Below are 14,612 nucleotides of genomic sequence, written 5' to 3'. Positions count from 1 at the left end.
CCCCTAGTCTCTGGTCTCCAGAACTTTTCTTAGGACGGTAGTGGCTGGGGCACATTTGAGAGAGGAGACATATGGAAGACCTAAATTAAGCCTCATTATCCCCTTCCACGCATGTATGAACGGCCCTGAAAGCCCTAGACCGAAGCTCAAAACTGCGCTTCTGGTTGCCCCGTTAAGTGTAATGGGGAGGGAGGCACAGAGGGATCTTTCCTGCCCCAAATATCTCCCCTACCAATCAGTCCAGTGATGCCCTAATTCTTACCACCTCACTGCATTCTGCGGGTGCAGCACTGTACCCTGTGCGTACGGAAACAGCCACACGAAGAGTGGAACTGTGTGGTAAGAAGGCTGAACAGGGTGCAGTGTGCAGCCTCTCCCATCGCTAGCCTTTGGAAGCCTCGGCTTCCTTATCAGTAAGTGGGCACCACAAGTATTAAAGCTACTGTGGGATTAGATGAGGTAGCACAGAGACAGAGCGCCGGAACACAGCGAGCACTCGATACATGCTATTTCCTTCCCCTTTGCTGGGCCTGGGAGTAAAGAATGGCTGGCCTCTCCCACCCTCACAGCTGGCTGGCAGCAGCTCTGGATAAGCCGGGCAGAACAAGGAGACAAGGAGTCCCAGCAACAGCATTCAGCTCTGCAGACTGTAAGACATCTGGTCAACAGGCCCAGGAGAGAGGGCTTGCGAGAACTGCAGAGCACACACAGCCCAGGCCTCCCCTCCTCTAGACTCAACTGCGCCAGCAGAGGCGCTGGCTACAGGGACGCAGTGGGACCCAAGCATTCCCCAGAGAACACTGGCAGGGCTTCCGGGCCCACAAAGATGAGCGGCCGACCCTCCTGGACTCGCTAGAACAAGAGCAATAGAAGGGGAGGCGCCAGGGCAGGAGAGAGGCTGGGAACAGTGGCCACAGGAAGTAAGGCAGAGATGGCAGATGTGACGTCTGCTTTAGAAAGTAAGCAAGCCTGCCCAGAAGCCAAGGCAATGAGTGTCCCACAAGTGGAAGTACCCGCCTGGTTATTTTTGGCACTTTGGTCCAGAGCCGGCAAGGAAAGGCTGCTGCTAGTAACATGGAAGGGCTGTTTACTCTCAAGTGTGCAAGCCTGCAGCAGGGGCAGAAGGCACACCAGCGGCCACTGTGTGCAAGGGCCTTCACCCCCTCTTCGACGCCTAGCTGTCCTGTGTGCGCACTGTGCAGAGTGAGTACTTCTGCTTTCCCTTAGATCCAGCTCCATGACCAACCACACACACACCCACACACACACACACACACTCACTCACTCACACACCACACACACACACCACATACACACTCCACACACAAACACCACACACACACTCCCCCCCACACACACCACACACAAACACCACCCCCACTACCCACACCCACACACACCCACACACACTGTGGAGCCAGTCCAAGGCTGAGCCACACCCAGAAGCTGAGACAGTATTCCTTTGCCTTCTTCCTGCTCTGGAGTCAGCCCTTCCAACTTCCAAACTGGGAGGACAGTGACCCTGAGGTCGTCCCCTCTTCCCACCGTCCCAAGGTGAAATGGGAACGGCTTGCCCCGGCAACTCACAGCCTCTTGGCCTCCCTATGTGCTAAGGAAGGGGTTTAGCTAGATGCCCCTCCCAAAGTGTTTTTCAGCTCTGGAATAACTCCCCAAAGCTGGGGAGCCCAGGATTATGAACTTTATGAACTTCGGCCAACTGAGGCCTCAGATCCAGTGAGGTCCCGTGAGGTTACAGGTGTTGGCCCCAGGCGCTGCCCCAGGCTGAGTGCAGCCTCGCAGGGAGGAATTTGAAGGCCAGGACCGCCTGCTCTGCACAGGGCCCTTTCTGCTCTCCAGTGGCCTTCCCTTCCCAAATGGCAACTTCTGGCAACACTGGGCTGGACTAGGGCTCCTGTCTACCCAACTTGGGAAACAAACGCTGAAGCCCAATCCTCTTGCCGCATTCCTCCTCCTGCATTCCTCCTTCTCCAGAGTCCATCTTCCCTAACAATCTGGATGGCCTCAGGGAATCCCCAGCTGGCTCCAAGCCTGCAGTACCTCCCTCCCTTCCAGCTTGGGTGACCAGATCTCACCCAGGCTGCTCCCCTCCCCCTCCCTGAAACTTGGAGGAAGAAGGGAAAAAGCACCCTCGGCCACAAGCTTCCCTGTGGTTGGGAGAAAGGCAGAGGGGACAGGGAGCACCTTCCCCGGCTGAAGGCGCGGGGAGGAAGTCGCCCCGCTGTCTCCAGCGGTCCTCCAGTCCTCCACCAGCACAGTGAGCAACAGGCTCTGGCAGGGGGACCCTCATCCCCACCCAGCAAAGCTGACACATGGCAGCTTCCTTCCCATAAACTATATCAATGCTTCTCATCCGTGCTCTTGCGTGGGACAACTCCCACCCCAGCTCCACCCAAACCATGTCACCATGTCAGGTAAGTACTTTGTCCTAGGCTTCAAAGTACCTGTGCCCACCCAGGTGAGCCGCTCAGGCGGAGGCCTGGGAGGGTAGGCCCCCAGAGCATAATGTGACCTCTGGGAAACTGAGTCCTTAACCCTCTACTTTAGGGACGGTCTCCTGTAACAGCAAGGACCTGGGTAGCCTGAAATCAATCAGCTGTAATCCAAGCCCTAAGGAATTAGAGAATAAGGTTCATTTGAGCAAGCTAGTGTCGTCACCCCCATTATTTCCTACAAGTGGGACACCCTTCATTTCCTCTTCCCCAGTAGGGGCGAAAAGCAAACTGGAGCTGGACCTGCACCCCGTGACTGGATAGCCAGCATCTATGACAGACCTACTTACTATCTGCCCAGCGATTTGCATGAGTAATCCTGTTTCGCCTTTACAGCCGCCGTGCAAAGTACTAGCCTCCTCTCCATTTTACAGAGGAGAAAACTCGGGCTCAGGAAATCAAGCAATGCACAAGGCCGTGTGTAGAGAAGCTAGAGTCTGAACCCGGGTGCTCGGGGGCACTCCCATGCACCCGCCAGGCCTCCTTCAACCAGCTGGGCGGGCGACTGTCCACACACCATCCAGGAATGGCGTTCCAGTGTGGAGGCAGAAGTGGGTGTGGACAAGTTTTGCTTGATGGCTCTGGAATTTGAATTGATGCCCCCCCCAACTGTTACAGTTCCCAAGTATGTGACTGTGAGAGCTCACGCAAGTGTGCAAGTGGTGGGGGTGGGAGGAGGGTGATCTGGGTTCCAAAGAGCAGCTTCCAACACAGAAGTCATGCTGTCATGCGTCTGATTCATAAGATGAGCTCACAGTCTCAGTGTCCCGAATGCTGCTTCAAATGCAAATGTAGGTCCCTTACCAAGAACTGGGGATTTCAGTATTCCTAGTCCCAGCCCGAGATGCAATTTCCTCCAGCAGCACGGAGTTAGGAAGTGCAGAAGTAATTTCTCCAACAAAAGTTAGAAAGTGCAGAAGTAATTTCTCCAACAAAAGTTAGGAAGTGCAGAAACAATTTCTCCAACAAAAAGTCACCACTGGCTGCATTTCCTGCAGTCTCCAATGAGTCAGGAAAAAGTAGAGATCCACCACCACCAGCAGCTGGCTCTGTGCATGCACACACACAAAGGGTGCCAATCTGTTCTAGCCAAATGAAATGGCCAGTTTAGCAGATCATCAGACAGGAAGTCTACAACTCTCCTTCTGAGTTCCCCGTGGGGTCAGGATGACAAAGACACAGGTTCCCAGAGGCTAAATGCAGGGTAGTGTCAAGAAACAAGCTGTACCAAGCAAACCCAGTATGGTTTGTGGTGGACTGAGCCTCATGAAATTAACGAGGCAGTCAGGTGGTCCCCACAGGAGAGGAAGGATTCACTGGCCCTCCACACAGCAAATTTATTTTTCTTTTTGAGGCAGAGACGGAGTAGACCACCCAGGGTAGCCTTGAACTCATGAGCTCAAATAATCCTCCCACACCACCGACCCACATCCACCTCCCAAGTATCTGGGACTAAAGGGGTGTGCTATTAACCTTGGCAAGTACCTTTGGGTGGGGGTAGTGAAGATCTCTCTTTCATCTACCTAACATACTAAACTCTTACTGGCTTACTGGATGCCAGGCATTGTGGAAACAGCCCTAAGCTTCCACTAAAGCAGAAGCTATGGATGTTCTGCGTGTATGATTCCAAGAGTCCTCACAGCAACTCTGAAGGAGAGACTACGCTTCTGACACAATATATGTGTGCAAATAAAGCAGTGGGAGCTCAGAAGAAGGCCTTCAGCAGTGACCTGCGAAATAAGTAGCAGTCTCTCAGCCACTTAGGTCCTCACTGACATCAGCAAACCTTTCCTTCGGGTGACATGCCATCAAGGCTAAAGATTTGTGATCCCGGCTCACAGGAAACAAGTCAGGTGCCTCTCCATCTCCTACCCTGTCTCTTCCCAGAGGCCTTGCCATCAACCAGCCATCCCCCAGGTTCTGCAGCATGGGCAGCCCTTACTCAATTGCATCTCCAACTGTTTGTTGCCTCCCCCTCTCCACTTATTAAAAGCGGCAGCCTGGACTTTAAAACTAGGGCCATTTTTAAAATCTCAAAACGGTTTAAAAGTTAAACTTCCATCCATCTGGGCATTCTAAGTAGAACTCCTTGAACTGAGGATAGGGGTGCTAGCTGGTGCCTGAAGCTGCCACGAAGGCAGCTGACAAGCCTTCCCAGGGCATTCTCCAGGTTCTCTCACCCCTTGACCCCTGAGAGCTACAGACCAGAGAAACCAGGCAGAGGCCAATCCAATTAGAATGGAGACTGGGCCAGGGCTGTGCAATGAGATAGTTTATCACAGTAATTGAATGTTTACACCCCACAGAGCTGCAGGAAAGAGAGGCCCCGTAAGTTCTCAACTCAAAGTCTATCCGTCCCTTTTGCTTCTGGAGTCATCTGACCTCGCCGAAATGAGGGCATTTCTCTGATGCTAAAGGTGCATATATCATACTTTCCCGAGGGGGGGGGGGGGCTCTAGGCTCAGACTGACGGTTTGGAGTCGGTGGGGGAGGGGAGTCAGAGATACAATTCCATCTTCAGCACACCATCTTAGTCCTAAAACTTCAGGGTCAGGATAACCCAGGCCTCCAGGACCAGGCTCCCAGTGCTTGGATGAAGCCACTTGCCCCCTCCTGAGCTACAGCTTCCACCGGGATCCCCTAGACTCACGTGCCAAGGTGGCCTCAAAGACCAGCCACTGCTCCCCTGTCCTGCCTCCCCTGAGCAAACAGGTCCGAAGTGGGATGGTGAAGCAGGAAGTAGCCGCCGAAGTCGTAGCCAACAAAGTTTAAAACGAGGCAAGAAACTTCCCCTTTCATCTTTCCAGCAGCTCGGGCCAGAGATGGCTTTGGAACACTCAGTGGCCTCCCATTTGGGTGCAGGCGCCTCCTCCAGGTCTGCCTTGGTGCTGTGGCTTAACAGCCCCAGGAACCCAAAGTTCCTCAGCTTCCCATAGTCTTTCCTTTAAGGCGTGGGTGGGGGGCGCAGCCGAGGTCCACATGCCCCTCATTGTGAGCGCGTGAGGCGGGGAATTATTAACTCCAACAAGCCCGCCATATGCAGGGCCCAGACGAACCCGGGCTCCAAAGCTCACGACAAGCACCATGGAACCCAGCACCCGGCCAGGGACGTGGGCGTGCGGGGGCGGGCGAGCCAGATGACAGGTCTGAGGTGCACCAGCAGCGCCGGGCGCGCGGGGTGAGGCGGCTCCACGCTCGTCGTCCGGCCCGCGCGCTCAGAGCTCCAGCCTAGGCCTCTCCAGCACCGGCCCGGTTCCCCGCCCCCACAACCCCCCCACTCCGCCGCAGATCTGTCCCCGCAAAGTCCCCGCGCCGACACAGAGCCCCGCACGCCGGAACGAGAAGGGACGCCGGCTCCAAGTTCTCGCAGCTCGCGAGCCTCTCGGCGCGCCTCCCCGGCCCGTGCCGCCAGCGGGTCCCTGCGGTCACCACGTTTCTCGCGCGCGCGCAGGAGCAGCAGCCGCGGTCCCCAGCCGCTGGTACAGGGGCTGGCGAGGCTCGGGAGGGCTTTCCAGCGGGGGGCCGCGCCCGGGTGGGCGGGCCGCGGGCGAGCTGCGTAGCTGCACAAACACGGAGGGACTGCGCTGCACACGCAGCTGTGGGCGCGGGATGCGGGCCGGGCGGAGGCGGGCTAGGGCGGCCCACGCACTGGCTCCCGCCGCCCCGCAGGCCGCAGAAGTTAGCAGCCGGAGGCCCCGCGTGTGCAGAGCTGCAGCCACCTCGTGCACGGTCGCCTCGGGGTCCCCTCGCTGGCCGCGCCGCCTGCAGGCCTCGGCCGTCCCCGGAGCAACACCACTTACCCAGCTCCCGCTCGGCCTCCGGCCCCAGCAGTCTCCCTTCCTTCCGCCGCCGACCGCCGCCTCGGGTCGCCTCCGAAGAACCCAGCCGCCTGCACGCACTCCCGGATTTTTTAAAAACAAATAGGCGCCGTCGCCTCCCCGCGGCGTTCGCAGGGTTTTCGCCAAGCCCGCGCCTCCCGGAGCTGGGAAGTTTGCTGGCAGGGCCCGGGCGGGACGTGCGTGCTGTCACCCGCTGCTCGCGACACGGCAGCCTCGGCGCGCCCCGCGCCCTTACAGTCCGCCTCGAGAGCGCTCTCCCTCCCTGCGTGTCACCCCCAGTCCTGCGATGCAGTGTCAGGATTGCACGACTCTGACTCATCGGTTGAGCTCACAGCTTGAAAAAAAAAAAAAAGAGGAGAGAGAGAGAGAGAGGGCGAGAGGCAACAGCGAAGGAGGAGGACTCGCTGGCGTGCTACAAAGGATTGCACAACTCGAGCAGGGAGCGCCGAGCGCCCAGTGGCCGGCGCGCGCGGCACGGCGGCGAGCAGGAACCAGCTCTACCACTTCATCAGCACAACTGTCTCTGGGCGGCCTCTCCGCCTGCAGGCTCCGCGCCGCCCACTTCCTGCGACCAAATAAGGCCGGGGAGGCGTCTTTAAACCTCGGGCGGCTGCCGGGCTGGGGATTTCCAGCAGACCTCACCTCCACTGGCGAGGCTGCGGCCACCCTCCACCCCAAGCCTAGACCTGAGCCCGTCCCCGGTCTCACCCCCCCACCACCCGCCGTGGCGCTTCTGTAACCAACAGGCCACGCGGCTTGTTCCTTGCACACCAAGGTCAGGAGGAGACAGTGATGAAATGTTTGGAAACACATCCAGCCTGCCAGGAAAGAGAGAGAGAGAGAAAAATTGTGTGTGTGTGTGTGTGTGTGTGTGTGTGTGTGTGTGTGTGTGTGATGGTGGAGAGGACACAAGTCCACAAAGAAAGTCCTCCACAAAGAAAACTGTGGCTTTGGAAAAGCATGCAGGGTCCTCTCTGAGGCACTTTATCAATAGCCTTCCTGGTGGGTTTCGATTTCTAAGCCACCAGCCTACCCATAGTGTAAAGGTTATAGAGAAACTAGCCAACTAGCCCTGTCCCTATAAAGGACTCACGTGACCATTACTTGGGCGATGAAAAGCTCCTGGGTTGAATTCTCACAACTCAGGCCTAAGATGGGCAGTGGTGACTCTAGGCCCTGCCCTTCTCCCCTTGCCTTCCTTAACCAGCCCTGACATAATTTTCTGGTCCTAGCCAGCAATGCCTCTTTTCGGGTTTGGTGGATGATGGGAAACTCAAGAGGTCTTCCAGAGCTGAGGGAAAGTCAGGTGTGTTTTGCTGTCTGGATGTTGTTGCTTCTTAAGATGAGTCAGAAGGTTTTTCCTTTGAAGGAAAAACCACTGAGGAACACACTGTGTTCTGAGAGACACTTTCCCCTGCCGCCGGTCCCAAGTGTCAGGTTCTCACCGAGACTGCAGGGCCTGGGACTTCACCTTACCTAGAGAGTGAATGACACCGACATCCAACAAGGAAGCCTCATAAAAACCTGCAAGACCTAAGAGGCATGGCTTCCCCACCACCCTCTTCCATCTCTTTGCTGGCTTCATGGCTACCTGTGTGCACCTGCACCTGGAAGGTACTCCTTCCCCAGAGGACAAGGGCCTATTTGTCCTAGGTCATGACAGACAGACAGGTCGAAGAATTTTGGCTACAAAATACCAGTAAGCATGCCTGGGAACCAGACAAGATGACCTCTTAAAATCTTTTCCGGTTCAAGATCCACAATTCTGTGGTTGTGAAAAATTAATGAAGGAGTCTGGGAAATCCCTTTCCGCAAGGAAAAGTCCAGACTCCCCAGTGTAGACTAGACAAGTCTCCAAACCCTTCCCCACCCAGCGACCGAGCAGCTGTGAACATATTTCAGTACTCATTCATCAGAGGGGAATACAGGATCAGAGTTTGCATGCCAATAATCTGTCACCTCTCATCCTCGGCTCCCAAAGAGTAAGTCACTGCCCAGTTGAGGGACTGGGGTACTCAGGTACACGGTCCCCCAAGTATAGGCTAGCCTCACAGTGCTCCTGCCAGAGGCTGGGTTTAAAAGTCATTTTGGTTTTTCCAATAGCAGGTTTCTTCCTCCCTGTGACAGTTTATCCAGGTGAGAGAAAAATAAAAGCAACCCACTTGGTCTCCAGTGTCCACTACTGCCAGCTCCTCCATTAAACCTACAGCCATCCTGACCTTCCTGAGGTGTCCCTGGCAGCTAACCAGGGCCAGCCCTGAGGGAGCCCCTGAAAGAGAATACAAACCAGTCCTGGAATATCCCCCCAAATGACCTAGCTATGGAGCACAGTCCTAGAAAAGTCTGCCACCATAGAGCCAGGTCCCGGCCTCACAGAAACCACTGGGAGCCACATGGTTCAGCCTGGTCTCAGAGGACTTCCTCTCCCCCCCCCCAAACTGCCGGGCCTGTCCCATAAGTCGCATGAGAGAGAGGCAGGTGGCAAGATGCACAAGAGAAGTCAGTGACCCTCCTGCAGGAACCACTTACCCTGAACTGCACACTTCTTCACTCAGCTGAACTTCTAAATTTGGGCCGGCTCTGAAAGGGGGAGAGGGGCTGTCCTGACATGGTAGAAGCCTACCTCCCACCAAGCAAAGAGGGGGGCAGGTACAGAGGAAGCTACAGTCTTTCTGGGAAAGCCTCGGAGGTCAGTCTTCCTGCAGATATGACAAAGCAGAATCACTGAGTTGTGAAGCGAAAGTTTTGGTTTTAGAAGCTCTCCAGTCCCTCCTGCAAGCCTGTGGGGCAACCAAGAAGGTCACCTTTGAGAGCTTGGGGGAGTGGGGCAGAGAGGTTCCCCCCCCCCAATCTTCACAGATCACAGGGGAGAGGGAAATAGAGACCTCCAGGTCCCTGTGTATCTGCTAAGCAACACTCCAGGAAGCAAAGCATCCTGGGCTGGATTCTGAGCTCTGAGTCCACTTGAAGTCTCCTGGGATGATGTCAACTCAGAGTAAGACAGCACTCTCCTGAGCCATCACCTATATCCAGCCCATTAACCTCTTAGGGGTTTGTGGGGGTGGGCAAGGTGAGGCCAGAGAGGCGGCTCGGCAATTAAGAACACTAGTTGCTCTTGCAGAGGACCTGGGTCCAGTTCCCAGCATCCACATGGTGGCTCACAGCCACCCATAATTCCAGTTCCAGAAGACCTGACACCACAGGCACAAGGCATTCATCTGGTGAACACACACACGTGCAGGCAAAAACGTTCATACAAATAGAATGAAGAAATTATTTTTAAAAATTCCCCAAGGGTGAATTTTATGGTACGTAAGTTAAAGCACAGCAAATATTATAAAGAATGGGAAGAGCTTCCAAGAAGCCCAGGGTCTTACTACCCACCTCGCTACCTCCACTAACTTTGTGTTGGCATTGTTCACTACAGAATAATGAGGAGTTTTAGGGCTGGGGTGGAGCTCAGTGCATGAGGCCTTGCAAGGGGGGGAATCGAGTGAAGAGAGGGAGGAGTGGGAGAAGAGGTGGCACACTCCTATAATCCCAGAACTCAGGAGGCAGAGGCAGGAAGACCAAGAGTTTGGGGGCAGCTTGAGCTATATATAAATACTGTTATATAAAAAAAAAATTTCTTCTCCCCAGTCCCCAAATTTGCATACTTGTTCCTTCTCTGTCCCTGCCCTTCTCCACTGAAGTCAGTACAGGTGGAGTGTTATTGCCCCTTCACGGGGTCATACAGACTATTGCGGGTACCGTAACTCCACAACGCCAGGTTCCTTATGTCCCTACTATTACTTCTCTTTGGAAAATAAAGATGCTATCTTTAGGACCTCCTTGCCTAGAGTTATAAGAAGAGAGAGAGAGAGAGTTGTGGGAAAGATAGGAAACCAGGACTGAGTCTGGATCCTGTCTAAATCTGCTGTGCAATCTTGGGACAGTTGTCAAGAGCCTTCTCTGAGTTTTTTATTGTTGCTGCTTTTGTTTCGTTTTGTTTTGCCTATAACAAATCCACCATATTCTAAGGGGTTATAAATGTTATTTCTTTGTATTTATTCCTCCCCAGTACTTTTTCCCTTTCAAGAACTTAATTCCAGGAAATATCCTTATACACACTCCCACCCAAAATGGTCCCACTGGTCCCAGGATGACACTCTGCTGGGCTCCACCAGAGGGACTATCTCCGGCATCAATCTGGTGTCTGAGATGTCTGGTATCTGAGATGCCCCTCCAAGACTGCCCCCCCCCCAATCCATACCTTTCGTATCCTTTCCACTGTCCTTTCCACGACACTGAGAGCCTGAGTTGATTAGGGACACCCCTCTGATGACTGTGTCTCCTCCTCAAACCTTACCAGGTCCTTCCTGAAGGAGTAGACAACTGAAAACCAACCCAATCATGAAATGAAGCCGAGAAGCCCCTACACTTTGATCTCTTTTACCTCTGAGAACCAGGGACCCTCCTCTTTGGTTCCCAGTTACTTCACCTGTTCTGGAGAATGCCTGCCACACCAGCCCCCAGCTGTCTGCATCCCAGGGTACTTCCCACCTGCCCCTCCCCTGTCAGCCTAGCCAGGTTCTGAGTGCCTTTGTCAGGCCTGAAAGAGAGCTTCTATAGATGTCCCCAGTTGCTGCTGTCACTCTAGGAGAGACGTCTGGCTGTGTGCAGGCAAAAGAACAAAACAGCGAGAGCTGCCAGCAAGGGACAGAGACACCCTTTCTTCAAGGGACAAGAGCTGCCAGCTTCCAGGATACCTCACTTCAGCATAGTGACAGACCCACTGCAGAACCAGCCCTGGACAAACTCCCTTATCGGCTGTTGGCTAGAAGTCAGCTTCTCTACATCTTGCAGTGAGCCAGGAAGAAAGGGATCCAATGTGTGCAACGGAGCATGCTTCCAAATGAAAACAAATATTGTTAAGTCATGGACTGAAATCCAGAATTCACAGTCACGGGAGTATCCAGGTTAAAAACACAGGTTAAGCCCTGAGTCCAAATCCTGGCTCACACTGGCCTGATGACCTTGCACAGGTTACTTAAACACTCTGCTCCTCTGCTAAGTGTGGATGAGAGAGTTTTAAATGTCTGGCCCACACTAGGTCTTTGATTTGTGCTGGCTAACATTTTCCTCGCCATCTTAACCGATCTCTGTGCTCTGGCCAAACACACCATATGACCCACAAGCCATCAGAGCGCCATTCCTTAGTAGTCCTACTACCTCCTGCATAAAACCGAGGCTGTGCTCACGTTCTCGGGCCGCCTAACACCATCCAACTTCCCATCACGGGTCCCCACCTGACACAGACAGATGACCGGAGGTTCCCCAAGATGCCTCCTCCTTTGTTTCTGTGCCACATAAGCCTCTCCGCTGACAACAATCTAAGTCAGACCAAATCAAACCGAATTAGAAAAAGCCCAGGTTTAATGGATACAACGCTCCCGGATGATTTTCCAGGGGATCCAGGAAGCCCATGTGTCTGTTTTCTGGGGGGCCTGTGGGAGTGGTCTTGAGCATCTCTGGGGGTGGAATGGAATTTCCACCCAAACATTCCAGACTCTTTGGATTTTTGGATGCCAGGGGCTGAGGTGAAGCCTCCACCCGAACACTCCTCATCCTGCTCCTCCTTCTCCCTTCATCTGCAGGTAACCCATGCCCAGGTCTCCCAACAGCACTTCTAAGAAGCCTTCCTTCATTCCTCTGTGCAAAGGAAGCCGATACATACATGATGGTATTAGGGTTCTCCTATTTCACCAGGCTGGCAACCGAGTGCTGGCTAAAAGGTCTCCACTGGTCCCACCCAAAGACAAGAGTGTGGCAGTCTGTGCTGCACGGCTGCCTGCGGGCTCCGGCTGCAATATCATAGCTTGCTTAGTTAACTTCTGCTTCCCTTCCTCTTGACAGTACTTCCTCAGCAAACCCCTGATGCCCTAACCCCTCTTAGGTCTCTGCTTCTACACAGTGGCCCTTGGGTTATCTCTACTCCATCATCTACACGTCGCCCTACTCTGCTGACCTTCTCTGGGTCAGCGCATGGTGGGCCAGAGCAGAGCTCCTCAAAGGCACAGTTTACATCCTGGTAACGCTGACGTCTGGGCAGGATCTGCACTTGGTGGGCACTAGTGAATACTTTGGGTGAGAACTTTAATAAAACCATATATAGAAAGACTACAAGTAATCAACAGACAGAACATCATTTAGCTGCTACTTCCGTTGCTATTCTGTTTCGTTGGTTCTCTGATGTATATTCCACCCATTTTAGCCACTCTGAAATCAGGATGCTCGTGACAATGGATAACGTGTATTTGCTGTAGCTGTTTGGTTTGGTTGGATTTTGGATTTTGTTTCTGTGTGTGAGAGAGTCTTACTATGTTGACTCCTGGGTTCTAACCATCCTCTTAATTCACCTTCAGTACGGGTTCCATAAGAGCCTGTACGTATGACTTAAGTACCAGAATTTTCCCTTTCTAAAATTTTTATTTTGTTATTTTTAAAGTGTGTGAAGTGTGTGTGTGTGTGTGTGTGTGCGCGCGCGCGCGCACGCGCACACACTTGAGTACAGGTGCCCAGAGAGTCCAGAGAAAAGCACTGGGTCCTCTGGAGCTGAGTCACAGGTGATGTGAGCCCCCTGATATGGGTGATGGAAGCCCAGCTCAGGTCCTCTACAGGAATAGCATGTACTCCTAATTGCTGAGCCATCTCTTCAGCCCCATTTTCTCTTTTTAGCTTGACACAAAAATAATAGTACTTATTGGAATCAGTGGTTCCTTAGGCTCAGGGGTTTATGATATTATTATTACTAGCATGTGGTCTTCTGGGTCCTAGAGCCTACCACATGAAGTCCACTGGGTTACGAGGCATCGTAACTAAGCTTGGTAGCTGGTAGGTTCTAATAAAGTAACCTACAATTTTCCATGGAAATGAAAGACTCCTGTGTCCCGGTACCTCAAGAGATCCCAATGAAAGCAGGTCTATAGGATGTGGGGCAGACTCCAGACTGAGAAACGCGAGCAAAGATCTAAGCTTGATTCTTCCTCATTTTTCTGGATAATCCCACACAGGACCTACCTAACACATATATCTACGACATGCCCAACCAGCACCCTGAGAGGAAGCCATTACCCCCATTTTATAGAAAAGGAAGCTGAGGTTAGAGCAGGCGAAGCTGCTCTCCCAAGGTCACACAGATGGAATTCGACCTTGGACCCAGATTCTGATTTTCCCAAATAAGGAAGGGGATAAATGAATAAAATGAGGGGATGCGGAGTGGAGCCTGGGAAGCCATTCTTCCTCACAGAGATATTTCATCTGACGCACGTATTATCTTTTATTTTTAAATGACTTTACTGCCAAGGTTTTTGTTTTTGTTTTTAATCAGGAGATTTAGGGACTGGAAAAATGACTTGGTAGCTAAGAGAACTGACTGCTCTTCCATAGGACCTGGGTTCAATTCCCAGCATTCCCATGGAAGCTAACAACCAACTGTAACTCAAGTTCTAGGGATCTGACGCCTTCATCTGGCCTCGTTGGGCACTCTAGTACACAGACAGACACGCAGGCAAATCTCCACATGCATAAAGTAAAAATAAGTGCACCTCAAAAAAATTTAAAGAAATCAGGATATTTAAACTGAAAATTAGGGTTTCTGGTTTGCCATAAAAACAAACAAACCAAAAACAGTTGCAGCCAGGCCACGATGGCACTGCCTTTGATCCAAGCACTCTAGAGGCAGAGGCAGGTAGATCTCTGTGAGTTCAAGGCCAGCCTGGTCTACAGAGCAAGTTCCAGGACAGCCAAGGCTACATAGAGAAACCCTGTCTTGAAAAAAACCAAAAATCAAAACCCAAACAAACAGAAAACAGTCAGTTGGAGCACTCCAACTCTAGCTCTCCTTGGAGCAGAGTGGTATTGCAGGAGGCATGGAGACACTCTACATGGCACACTCTAATGCTCTTCCTGATCCTTCCCAGGTCATGGGTTCCTGTCATGTATCGCCCCACTTGTACCAGCTTGTCATTTCACTTTCCCAGTTCCCTGCTGGCCTTTTAAGGGCAGAACCCCTAGGCCAGATGAGCTCCAGGCCGTCTCCAGTTCTAAAGCCTGGGGTTTCTCTCCAGGCACTCCCTGGGCAACCACCCTCCAAGCAGGTCACCTCTGAGCCTCGTGCTGAAGCTCCCCAGACAAGCCCCTGCCCCCCTTTAACCTTCCGCCTTTCTACCTCTATCCCAGGGCTCCCCCACTCCAGGGCCTTGTACCCCAGCAGTCAAAGGCT

At 53.1% G+C, this 14,612-nt stretch overlaps 1 protein-coding gene across 2 annotated transcripts in view; it reads right to left on the bottom strand.

Moving 5' to 3' along the window:
• The window catches only part of Mideas (mitotic deacetylase associated SANT domain protein), a 67,770-nt gene that overhangs the window by 34,373 nt on the left and 18,785 nt on the right, over positions 1-14,612 (bottom strand). Inside the window, exon 1 of one of the 2 annotated variants that reach the window (XM_038337267.2) lies at positions 6,311-6,639. The exons of the other annotated variant lie outside the window; for it this stretch is intronic. The gene's annotated coding sequence lies outside the window, so the exon portion shown is untranslated. Of the gene's footprint in view, positions 1-6,310; positions 6,640-14,612 lie in introns of those variants that run through there. 2 annotated transcript variants of the gene reach the window in all.

This window comes from Arvicola amphibius, chromosome 7, assembly GCF_903992535.2.
Source record: "Arvicola amphibius chromosome 7, mArvAmp1.2, whole genome shotgun sequence".
Taxonomy (NCBI): Eukaryota; Metazoa; Chordata; class Mammalia; order Rodentia; family Cricetidae; genus Arvicola; species Arvicola amphibius.
The sequence above is the reverse complement of the archived record's forward strand: the minus strand, read 5'-3'. Positions and strand labels throughout refer to the sequence as shown.